The sequence below is a fragment of the Perca fluviatilis genome, chromosome 14 (genome assembly GCF_010015445.1).
Source record: "Perca fluviatilis chromosome 14, GENO_Pfluv_1.0, whole genome shotgun sequence".
Classification (NCBI taxonomy): domain Eukaryota; kingdom Metazoa; phylum Chordata; class Actinopteri; order Perciformes; family Percidae; genus Perca; species Perca fluviatilis.
In genome coordinates, this window is record NC_053125.1 from 8,273,984 (window position 1) to 8,287,041 (window position 13,058).

The following is a 13,058-nucleotide window of genomic DNA, read 5'->3' on the forward strand; positions in this document are numbered from 1 at the left end:
GAAGAAAACTAGTCATATTTGACATTACAGGTTCACGCAAACTCACACACACACACACACACACACACACACACACACACACACACACACACACACACACACACACACACACACACACACACACACACACACACACACACAACACACACACACACACAACACACAAACACACACACACACACACACACACCCACACACACACACACACACACACACACACACAGCTCCATAATATAACTATAATTTCATGCATCGGCCTACAAGGGCAAAATGGTTGAATCTGGTGAAATACTGTAAAAATGTCAAATATGACTAGTTTTCTTCCAAATGAAATGCTGACACTACAGAATGCATGGTTTTATACTGTAAAGGCAGTGAGATCAAAACATGTGGTTATAATGGAAGTCAATGGGGCCATTTTTGTCCACGAAGGTGTCCAGAGGGAGTATCTGGAATTACATAAAAAATACTAATGCAATCAAATCAGTTTTGTTGCTTATCTTTGACATATCCAAGCCTCTAATCACCACCAAAGCCCCATCTACATATTATTCATTATATGGGAAAAAAATCATTTTTTGTGTTTTTTTTTATAAATAATTACATACTTCAAATACATAAACTGGCATTTAAAGGGTTAAAATCCTGAAAATGATTGAATGTTTGGTGGTTTTGATTAGGTAAGAAGTTGTTTAAGTGATTCATGAAAAAAAAGCAGAAAACAATATTGATATATGATGATTTAATAACAGTTTTTGTGTGCGTGGACATTTTTGCCTCGAAGGTGTCCAGAGGGTACAAAATGAATCATTTAAGTATAAAAGACATGTAAGAGTAAAAAACACTGGATTTAAAAAATTTGGCTGAAAAGAAGGTTTCCTACAAAATTTCATGCCATAAGAAGTAACACAGCAAAAATGATCACAAAATGAAAAAAAAAACTTGAGAAAAATGTACAAAAATGACCGAAGAGGGCATGAGGGTTAAGATGTATAAGCTCAGATCAATGAGGCATGTGGGCCATAAATAACAAATAGACAAAACAAGAATTTAAGTTAATAAAAAACTCCAAAACAAAGAATAAATGTATTATTTAAATTTGTATGATGAGTATTAATGGAACGGTCATTTTGTCAGTCATGACAGACTGAGAAAGTAATTTGTCCCCAGGGCCATACAACTCTAATGCTTCACTAAAGAGAAGAGGAGAGAGAGACTTCTCTGCATAGTCTGTCTGCCTCTCCTCCCTCTGCACCACTTCCACTATCTCCTATAATAACAGTTATGTACTGACTGTCCACAGGTCCACTGTTTACTGTTTACACTGTTTACTGGCTATTAGCCCATATATGCACAATCCCTCCCTCCCTCCTCCCACCAGCCTGGACTGAGGTCTAACATAACTTAATACATGAACAATGGCAGTAACCCTAATACTTCAAACCTCTAATATTGACTTTTGATCTCTTATATTGTCCATATTTAATACTGGTCTCTAGACTTTATCCTCGCACTATTGGACCTATTTGTCACTCACCACGCACACTCTCATACTGAATCACAGGGTCAGTCTCAGAGGCGTCTCATGCTTATACATCACTTAGTAAAGTCATGTGGATTTTTCATTGGATTTTTTTATTTATTTAGTATTATTATTTTTTTATTTATTTAGTATTTTTTATTTCATTGTCCATGCTATTCATGTGGAGTTGCTTTTTTATGATCCTGTTAGTGATGTATGTGTATGTTGTGTGTGATGTCTTTAAGCTACTGGAACCTTGAATGGGGATCCCATGGGGATCAATAAAGTATCTATCTATCTATCTATCTATCTATCTATCTATCTATCTATCTATCTATCTATCTATCTATCTATCTATCTACTGTATCTATCTAACTAACTAACTAACTAACTAACTAACTAACTATCTATCTATCTATCTATAAATCTATCTATTTTTGACTGGGAACAAAAAATTGGTTAACATGACTTTGAACACAACAGGATTAAACAATGAAATGGGTCTTCTCCTCTCCTACAAAAATAGATTGTGCCTTTTGTCTGTCAATGCGTGAACATGTTTACATTTAGGCTATTTCAATAGATTTTTTCAGTCAGTTAAGCCAAATAATTGGGTGACAAAAAGCATGCATATAGACTATTAATTTTACATATAGACTATTAATTTTACAGGCTAACAAATAAAGTGTGGGTAAACTCTTAATTTGAAAAACAATGAAGGCATATCCTGCCAATCAGATTTAGCACCACCCACAGGGGAAAATCGGAATATCAAGTGGTTTTTCTGATTTCCGTGCAAGAACGGGAAAACCAAAAATCAAGTCATAATTTCGTTTTTTCGTTTTTCTAAAAAAACGGAAAAACGGAAAAAGGAGTTGTTTTCTCGTTTTTTCGATTTCATATGTGACAGCAAAAACAAATGAACGAACGGTACCTGGACCAACGTCCACTCTGCTTTTCCCGTTCGCGCCACAACGCCAACGCGCCGATCCGCCAAACATCCACAGCTGTCCTTCGGCTCCGGCTCCGCTGTCCTGCCCGTCTATCTGTGCTCCGTCCTGCACTCCTGTAGCATCCCCAACGTTTCTTTTTCGCTCTCTATCCGCTCGTCTTTACTCCTTGTGTCTCAGCATCTTGTAGGCTGCATTTCCATAGTCCTTTATAATTCTTCTTCATATTTTATAGGCTAACCTATATTTATACTTTTTACATGTAGGCCTATATACTTGTTTATTTACCAACTTCTGTTATTATTTATATTCCTTTAAATGTCTTGATGTGCACATCAACTGTGACACAAGAATTGTGTGCAGACTGGTTCATTAATTATTGAAGTGTTTCACATTTTGGTAGTTTTGAATGTAAGAAAAGCATGTGTCCGTGTAACCTACGAAAAAACGTCAGCAGAGGGCGTTCTAGGCTTAGGTCAAGGTACCTCCGTCTGGCTGTATTTCCCATATGTGTATTTCCCGGTATTTCCCCGGTAAAACACAGGACTTTCACCCAGGAGACCGGGGTTCGCGTACGACGCTGAACTTGGCTCCACATTCGCTCCGGTTCTCTTTAACTTTCGATTCCACCTTAAAAAAAATGCCTGTTTCAGCCATTGGGTGGCAGTGTTTATCTCAAAATTGTACATATAGCCTACATAACAACAAATGCTGACTTTGCACTGCCCCCTTACTGCCAAAAATGGTTGTCCGTTGAATTTCTCACATGATTCACATACTATAGATTATTATGTTTCCAATGATGCCCCCATATGTCCATATTTACTGTAGAATTATTGAGAAACTCGAGTTCAAAAATACGCATTTGGACATATTTTTACGTTGATATTGCAACACATGCTGACTTTGCACTGCCCCCCAACGGCCAAATATGGTTGTCCGTTGAATTTCTCACCTGATTCACATACTATAGATTATTATGTTTCCAATGATGCCCCAAATGTCCATATTTACTGAAGAATTACGGAGAAAATCGAGTTCAAAAATACATATTTTGACGTTGATATTGCAACACATGCTGACTTTGCACTGCCCCCTAACGGCCAAAAATGGTTGTCCGTTGAATTTCTCACCTCATTCACATACTATAGATTATTATGTTTCCAATGATGCCCCAAATGTCCATATTTACTGTAGAATTATTGAGAAAATCGAGTTCAAAAATACGCATTTGGACATATTTTGACGTTGATATTGCAACAGATGCTGACTTTGCACTGCCCCCCAACGGCCAAATATGGTTGTCCGTTGAATTTCTCACCTGATTCACATACTATAGATCATTATGTTTCCAATGATGCCCCAAATGTCCATATTTACTGTAGAATTATTGAGAAAATCGAGTTCAAAAATACGCATTTGGACATATTTTGACGTTGATATTGCAGCACATGCTGACTTTGCACTGCCCCCTAACGGCCAAATATGGTTGTCCGTTGAATTTCTCACCTGATTCACATACTATAGATAATTATGTTTCCAATTATGCCCCAAATGTCCATATTTACTGTAGAATTACTGAGAAAATCGAGTTCAAAAATAGGCATTTGGACATATTTTGACGTTGATATTGCAACAGATGCTGACTTTGCACTGCCCCCCAACGGCCAAATATGGTTGTCCGTTGAATTTCTCACCTGATTCACATACTATAGATTAAAATGTTTCCAATAATGCCCCATATGTCCATATTTACTGTAGAATTATTGAGAAAATCGAGTTCAAAAATACGCATTTGGACATATTTTGACGTTGATATTGCAACAGATGCTGACTTTGCACTGCCCCCTAACGGCCAAATATGCTTGTCCGTTGAATTTCTCACTTGATTCACATACTATAGATTAAAATGTTTCCAATGATGCCCCATATGTCCATATTTACTGTAGAATTATTGAGAAACTCGAGTTCAAAAATACACATTTTGACATATTTTTACGTTGATATTGCAACACAATGCTGACTTTGCGCAGCCCCCAACGGCCAACAATGGTTGTCCGTTGAATCTTTAACTGATTCATATACTATCGATCATAATGTTTCCAATGATGCCCCATACGTCCATATTTACTGTAGAATTATTGAGAAAATAGAGTTCAAAAATAGGCATTTGGACATATTTTTACGTTGATATTGCAGCACATGCTGACTTTGCACTGCCCCCTAACGGCCAAATATGCTGGTCCGTTGAATTTCACACCTGATTCACATACTATAGATTAAAATGTTTCCAATGATGCCCCAAATGTCCATATTTACTGTAGAATTATTGAGAAAATCGAGTTCAAAAATACGCATTTGGACATATTTTGACGTTGATATTGCAACACATGCTGACTTTGCACTGCCCCCTAACGGCCAAATATGCTTGTCCGTTGAATTTCTCACCTGATTCACATACTATAGATTAAAATGTTTCCAATAATGCCCCATATGTCCATATTTACTGTAGAATTATTGAGAAACTCGAGTTCAAAAATACACATTTTGACATATTTTTACGTTGATATTGCAACACATGCTGACTTTGCACTGCCCCCCAACGGCCAACAATGGTTGTCCGTTGAATCTTTTAACTGATTCATATACTATCGATCATAATGTTTCCAATGATGCCCCATACGTCCATATTTACTGTAGAATTATTGAGAAAATAGAGTTCAAAAATACGCATTTGGACATATTTTTACGTTGATATTGCAGCACATGCTGACTTTGCACTGCCCCCTAACGGCCAAATATGCTGGTCCGTTGAATTTCTCACCTGATTCACATACTATAGATTAAAATGTTTCCAATGATGCCCCAAATGTCCATATTTACTGTAGAATTATTGAGAAAATCGAGTTCAAAAATAGGCATTTGGACATATTTTGACGTTGATATTGCAACAGATGCTGACTTTGCACTGCCCCCTAACGGCCAAATATGCTGGTCCGTTGAATTTCTCACCTGATTCACATACTATAGATTATTATGTTTCCAATGATGCCCCAAATGTCCATATTTACTGTAGAATTATTGAGAAAATCGAGTTCAAAAATACGCATTTGGACATATTTTGACGTTGATATTGCAACAGATGCTGACTTTGCACTGCCCCCTAACGGCCAAATATGGTTGTCCGTTGAATTTCTCACCTGATTCACATACTATAGATAATTATGTTTCCAATTATGCCCCAAATGTCCATATTTACTGTAGAATTACTGAGAAAATCGAGTTCAAAAATAGGCATTTGGACATATTTTGACGTTGATATTGCAACAGATGCTGACTTTGCACTGCCCCCTAACGGCCAAATATGCTTGTCCGTTGAATTTCTCACTTGATTCACATACTATAGATTAAAATGTTTCCAATGATGCCCCATATGTCCATATTTACTGTAGAATTATTGAGAAACTCGAGTTCAAAAATACACATTTTGACATATTTTTACGTTGATATTGCAACACATGCTGACTTTGCACTGCCCCCCAACGGCCAACAATGGTTGTCCGTTGAATCTTTTAACTGATTCATATACTATCGATCATAATGTTTCCAATGATGCCCCATACGTCCATATTTACTGTAGAATTATTGAGAAAATAGAGTTCAAAAATACGCATTTGGACATATTTTGACGTTGATATTGCAACAGATGCTGACTTTGCACTGCCCCCCAACGGCCAAATATGGTTGTCCGTTGAATTTCTCACCTGATTCACATACTATAGATAATTATGTTTCCAATTATGCCCCATATGTCCATATTTACTGTAGAATTATTGAGAAACTCGAGTTCAAAAATACACATTTTGACATATTTTTACGTTGATATTGCAACACATGCTGACTTTGCACTGCCCCCCAACGGCCAACAATGGTTGTCCGTTGAATCTTTTAACTGATTCATATACTATCGATCATAATGTTTCCAATGATGCCCCATACGTCCATATTTACTGTAGAATTATTGAGAAAATCGGAGTTCAAAAATACGCATTTGGACATATTTTGACGTTGATATTGCAACAGATGCTGACTTTTGCACTGCCCCCAACGGCCAAATATGGTTGTCCGTTGAATTTCTCACCTGATTCACATACTATAGATAATTATGTTTCCAATTATGCCCCATATGTCCATATTTACTGTAGAATTATTGAGAAACTCGAGTTCAAAAATACACATTTTGACATATTTTTACGTTGATATTGCAACACATGCTGACTTTGCCGACCCCAACGGCCAACAATGGTTGTCCGTTGAATCTTTTAACTGATCCATATACTATCGATCATAATGTTTCCAATGATGCCCCATACGTCCATATTTACTGTAGAATTATTGAGAAAATAGAGTTCAAAATACGCATTTGGACATATTTTTTACGTTGATATTGCAGCACATGCTGACTTTGCACTGCCCCTTAACGGCCAAATATGCTGGTCCGTTGAATTTCTCACCTGATTCACATACTATAGATTAAAATGTTTCCAATGATGCCCCAAATGTCCATATTTACTGTAGAATTATTGAGAAAATCGAGTTCAAAAATAGGCATTTGGACATATTTTGACGTTGATATTGCAACAGATGCTGACTTTGCACTGCCCCCTAACGGCCAAATATGCTTGTCCGTTGCATTTCCCACTTGATTCACATACTATAGATTAAAATGTTTCCAATGATGCCCCATATGTCCATATTTACTGTAGAATTATTGAGAAACTCGAGTTCAAAAATACGCATTTGGACATATTTTTACGTTGATATTGCAGCACATGCTGACTTTGCACTGCCCCCTAACGGCCAAATATGCTGGTCCGTTGAATTTCTCACCTGATTCACATACTATAGATTATTATGTTTCCAATGATGCCCCAAATGTCCATATTTACTGTAGAATTATTGAGAAAATCGAGTTCAAAAATACGCATTTGGACATATTTTGACGTTGATATTGCAACAGATGCTGACTTTGCACTGCCCCCTAACGGCCAAATATGGTTGTCCGTTGAATTTCTCACCTGATTCACATACTATAGATAATTATGTTTCCAATTATGCCCCAAATGTCCATATTTACTGTAGAATTACTGAGAAAATCGAGTTCAAAAATAGGCATTTGGACATATTTTGACGTTGATATTGCAACAGATGCTGACTTTGCACTGCCCCCTAACGGCCAAATATGCTTGTCCGTTGAATTCTCACTTGATTCACATACTATAGATTAAAATGTTTCCAATGATGCCCCATATGTCCATATTTACTGTAGAATTATTGAGAAACTCGAGTTCAAAAATACACATTTTGACATATTTTTACGTTGATATTGCAACACATGCTGACTTTGCACTGCCCCCCAACGGCCAACAATGGTTGTCCGTTGAATCTTTTAACTGATTCATATACTATCGATCATAATGTTTCCAATGATGCCCCATACGTCCATATTTACTGTAGAATTATTGAGAAAATAGAGTTCAAAAATACGCATTTGGACATATTTTTACGTTGATATTGCAGCACATGCTGACTTTGCACTGCCCCCTAACGGCCAAATATGCTGGTCCGTTGAATTTCTCACCTGATTCACATACTATAGATTAAAATGTTTCCAATGATGCCCCAAATGTCCATATTTACTGTAGAATTATTGAGAAAATCGGAGTTCAAAAAATACGCATTTGGACATATTTTGACGTTGATATTGCAACACATGCTGACTTTGCACTGCCCCCTAACGGCCAAATATGCTTGTCCGTTGAATTTCTCACCTGATTCACATACTATAGATTAAAATGTTTCCAATAATGCCCCATATGTCCATATTTACTGTAGAATTATTGAGAAAATCGAGTTCAAAAATACACATTCTGAGAATTATACAGATACTGGCTTTGCACTGCTCATTAATGGCATGCTGTCTCATTATAATTATTTTGATTTTACTAACTATTACTGATTAGCCTGTAAGTTTAATTTACTTAAATATATACATTTGTTGTATTTCTAGAGGCATGTCTATAATACTTTTACTTTAAGAAAGGGAAAAGTAATGACATGGTTATTACCAGTTACAATGTATGAATATTAGCCTGTTCATGTGGCTGGGACATGGGAAGGCTCCCAGTTCTAAACTCCCCAATTCTGAAGAGAGCGTGCCCCATGTTGAGTGACCTCAAAACATTATCCTGGGAGCTTTTCAAAGGACCACACTTCAAACTGCAAGTCCCCAGTTCAGGTGAATGGTACAACAACCAAACTCCAGAATTCTTTTAACTCACAATTGCTGCTCATGAATGCACCCAATGATTTAAACAAAGCATGCACAGCAGGTTGCTTGTAACGCAGAGCCAAGTGGTACATGTAAACTGTTCCTCATGAAGTGTAATATCTGAATAATTTTATACATGAAGAGCATTTTTGTTCAAGTAACCAGGGTGTGTTTATTCTTGAACACACAAATTCCTAATAAAAAAAAATGGTCCCTTTAACGTTCACATTGTCTTTACTTTCTACAGTTCAGATTACCTAGTACCTGTAAAGTTCAGATTGACTAGTTTCTGTAAAATTCAGAGAAAGTACACTCATTTAAATTCTGATAAACTAGTCAATGTTAAATTACGATTAGGAAGTCTCTCTTGCATGAACATGAACTAGCCTTTGTAAATTTCAGATAAAATATTTTTCCTTACATTTTAGATATTGTAGAGTCTGTTAAATTCTCATAAATTAGTCTCTTTAAAGTTTGGATTAACTGATAACAAAATTATATGGAAACCCTTGAGAGACTAACATGACATGAAGATATTAACCAACATGAAACCCTGAGAAACTACACATAACATGAAAAGGCATGACATGACAGGAAGAACCTCATGGCATTTCTAACAGAGTGTACATCACATCAGAGAGTTTTATGGCTATAAATGTAGATATAGATAGACCTAGATCCGTGTTTCTGAGTGAGTGAGTGTGTGACAGATAGCAAGCAGTTCTCACCACATAGCAGAGGTAGAGTGTGTGTGTGTGTGTGTGTGTGTGTGTGTGTGTGTGTGTGTGTGTGTGTGTGTGTGTGTGTGTGTGTGTGTGTGTGTGTGTGTGTGTGTGTGTGTGTGTGTGTGTGTGTGTGTGGATTCTTCTCACCAAAAGACAAGAGTAAGTGTATATGCATGTAGGCTAATGTGCATGTCTCAGGTCTCCAGTTCCCTGGATTCTGAAGCACAGAGCATTTCTATGCTGAATTTCCTGCTGTGCTCATGGGGAGGTAGGTACACACTGGACCTTGCCCACGGGTGAGTGAAGTCATTCCTCCTCAGGCCAATCCAGGTGGGTATTGCCAGCCATGCCCCTTACAGCTTCTGTCTCTGCAGTAAAGGCTGTCTTGTCCTCCTGGTTCAGGATGCTGATTTCCCCACATTTTCCCGGCACGCCCTCAACATCATCCCAGATAATTTTTAACCCAACAAACAGGAACAACGTCACACTCCTCTTGGAGTCGCTGTACACTGGAAACAAGAATAACATAAACTTCAACACATTCACCACATCAAAAACAATCGACATTAAAATACTTAGTTTGTAAGTTTGGCGAGTGATTTTTCAATGGCCGAAATGTCCTTTCCTCCCGCTGAGGCAGGCGTATTGAACACACACACATAATAAAAAAGAGTCCGGAACTTGTGCATCATTAACTTGAACAACTGCACACCCTGTTTTGGACTTCTTCATTCCATTGTAGGAATACCATCCCTTCTTGTCTTAATAGTCCGTTAACACAGTTCTGTTCACATAACATTTTGCTAATTCAATTTAACATTTTTATTCGGGTTACAGATGTGTTTATTTTAACCGCTTTTCTTAATTTCTTACCTTATCTCCAGACTTCCATGTGACGATCGCACCACCAATTTTATTTATTTTTCTGTGAAGCATGTAAAGCAGTATGTCATGATGAGAGATTGTTTTAAACTTTATAACATTTTTTGGTATGTGTGGTGGGGCACAAAGGAAAGTCTAGACAATGCTTACTGTTACAAGGGCCAAGTGTCCTGCAATCCAGCTTTGTAACATGAGTCTCCCCACTTCCCATCATTGACTTTAACAACTCCACCACCTGCTTTGGATGTCTCTTTCATTCCGCACATAGTAATGCCATCCCTGATTGCCAACACGGTGGAAGCTCACAAAATGGGCTGACCTGTTTTGGGGTAAGTCATACCAATAGGTATGTACCTGGGGAGGGGACATGTATCATGAGTTCCTTTTGTATTACATGTTATTTCAAATAAACTATCTACAGGGGAAACAAAAACCACCCTTCGCGTAGGATATTGACTTCTTCTGGCAATTGATTAGGCCAGATTTGTTTGTTCCTTCTGGTAGTTTGTACACACAGAAACCTCAGCACTAGCAGTGTAGGTCTACCAATTGCGAAATCCTGCCGAACTATGTTTCTCTGTCCTTGGCATAGTAATCCTTTGTTGCTGCAGAAGGATCAATCGAGCATGATTAATTACATAATGTGGTGAACATGATCAAATAAATGTTTGTCACATGTATTGTGAAGCAGTATGTGGTGAGCATGATAACATAAATGTTTTTCACATGTCTTACTTTATCAGTTTGCAGTTCCTTGGTAGAGGATGAAACCAATCATCCAGGCTTTCCTGCAATCCAGCAAAGTCGTTGCACCTGGAATTATTGAAAAATTGACAATTTATTACACCCGATTTGTAAAATTAGCAAATAAATGCATATATTACAGTTTGAGATATTTAAAAATATACCCACACAACTTCAATGACTGTGTTATTCTTGTAAAGTCTTGAAATGCGCAGTGCTGTTCGGCACATGTAGTAATCTCCCTCATCAGTTGTAAGGTAGCTCAGGCGAGATACAACAAAATGATGTTCTGTTCCAAAACAGTCCCAGACATTTGAGTTGTTGAATTGCTGCAGGTTCATGAGCCAAGTGACTTTCCTTGGCCCCACCTCCTTCCCAAGAACTCTCGGTGTACCTGCGCAGCAACGGGCAGCCATTCATCAGTGGATGCATCCTTCCACCTGCCTCAACACATGCGGATGTTTTCGACAACACCAGATGTAATATGAACAACAAATTGTCGATTGTGCATGTGTTGGTCATTGTGATGCACTTGTTGTCCAGTGAGCCTTTACCAGCCCAAGGCGGGGCAGGTATTTGTCTTCCCCATATCTTTCAGCAAGTTGGGAGGATTGTAATACTTGCTTTTCATTTTTACCCCTTTTCTGCCATTTTCTTGTTGAGTAAGTGGCTGGTCTGTCGGATCATCCATCACCTCATCATTCCCCACAAATGCCTGTCGAGCAGAATGGATTTCTGACCCTTTAGGCGGCCCAAAACAAATTCTTCCATGATCTGGATGAACCTGTCCTGGACGCCGATGAAGTTTGTCCCGTAACACAACAGTTTTGGTGGTTCTGGAACCATTCTCCGCATATGCATTTGTGTCCCTTGTTTGACCCAAATGCCCCCAACATGACACCACTCCAAAGTGGTAGTGTCCCTACATATGGCTTCAATATCTTCACAAGATCAGGGGCAAAATGTACGGTTAGTTGGCAGTCCACGGTCCATCTCACCTTTGTCAGCTTCTTGCAGGGTTAACACCTCTTTGAATAGCCGTTGTGAAGGGAGAGTTCGTACAATGCCTTTTGGAGTTTTCCCCTTCATCTTCACCTATTTCTCGATCCACTCCAGCTGTGTCCAGGGCAGCCTTCACCCCCATTATCGAAGCCTGGTTTTGTATTGCCCGTTGTAGTTCATTAATACTTGAACATGCAGGAAGTCATGGAGTGTAGGGAGAATACATTAGAAACTCATATGGAGGACCTATCTGTATTTCCTTTAGATTGCTTGCATTTTGTACTCAAGGCAAATGCATGTAGAAAAAGAGACCTTGTACTTTTACCGGCACTTCACTTTAGATGCCTTGTCTGCCAATCTTTGATCATATGTGCAGACACATATGTGCAACAATTGTAAAATGTACAAGGCTCTGTGTTCCTAGCACACCCCACGCATCCCTGTAAGTATTGGTGTATTGTACACTTGACAGGGATGCCAGTGTTGCGGGAGGATGGCCCAGCTGGAAATCTGTTTCACCCTTTGTGGGCTGAACTCTTTTGTATATAGAGGTGTAATCTGGCACAGGCACTCTTAAATCCAGTTCTGTATGTGTCACAGAAGCTTGGTCCGAGGTGATCATTTCTGCAAGGGGAACTACAGAGTAGGCCTTGGCGACTCCAGGGCATGCACAGCGCATAATAGAGTACATTTTCTTGTTTAGGAGGTTTTGGCTACTACTGTGCCTGTTGCATCAAGATATAAGCAGTGTTGCTTTGTCAATTTTTCCTTCAAAGCTTTGAGCTGAGGCAGGAGTACATGTGAACAGTAAAAGGTGACATCCCTATAAACTGCACATAGTGTAGGTGTCCTTAAAGTTGTACTTTGACCTTTATCCTGTGCTTGTTGTACAAGGGATATGT